Here is a 663-nt window from a genome sequence, read left to right as displayed (position 1 = left end):
TTTGAGGGTGACCGGCCTCGCAGTGATCGGACCTGGCTTTGAGGCGAAGTCGGGCCTTTTGGTTAACTGCATTCAGGGAAGAAGTGGAAGAGGCTTGTTTGGACACAGCCACGGCTTTACCACTTTTGGAAGAGCCTATGGCCAGGTTTGAATTGTTTCCGCTTGCAGCTTTACTCAAGCAATCGCCGTCCTCTTGTATGAATCAGCTGTTAATTTCAACCTCCCTTCGCAGCCTTCTCCCATCCGAATGCCCCGTTTCTTTGTCCACTCCTCCGGGGTCCTGCTTTCCCTGGATGTGTGCTCCTTCCCGGGGTCCCTGACATCTCGCCCGCGTATTCACACAGCCCGATTCGGATTGGAAGCCCTGAACATGGTGTTCTTAATTCAGCCCTCTTCAAAAGATTCATTTTGTTAATCTTCGGATTCTGGCACACGGTGGGGAGAGGAATGCTGATTTCTGCCTAGTTTGAAGGGAAAATAATTATCAATCAGTTAACATAGCTCTAGGTCGGAAAAATATTAGTCATTCCGACGTGGCGTCCCGGCCACGCTCAGCGCGCCTGGCTGTGAATGACCCTGCTAAACGCCAGCGCAGGGGGATGAGCCGCTCCAAGGATCGCCGAGATTAGGCTCCGCGCTTGCCTACGGGCTCACAGAAACGGG

The sequence above is a fragment of the Carlito syrichta genome, unplaced genomic scaffold, assembly GCF_000164805.1.
Source record: "Carlito syrichta isolate Samal-C Ts95f unplaced genomic scaffold, Tarsius_syrichta-2.0.1 Scaffold313342, whole genome shotgun sequence".
In the NCBI taxonomy this organism is placed as follows: Eukaryota; Metazoa; Chordata; class Mammalia; order Primates; family Tarsiidae; genus Carlito; species Carlito syrichta.
Note: the sequence above shows the minus strand (reverse complement) of the source record.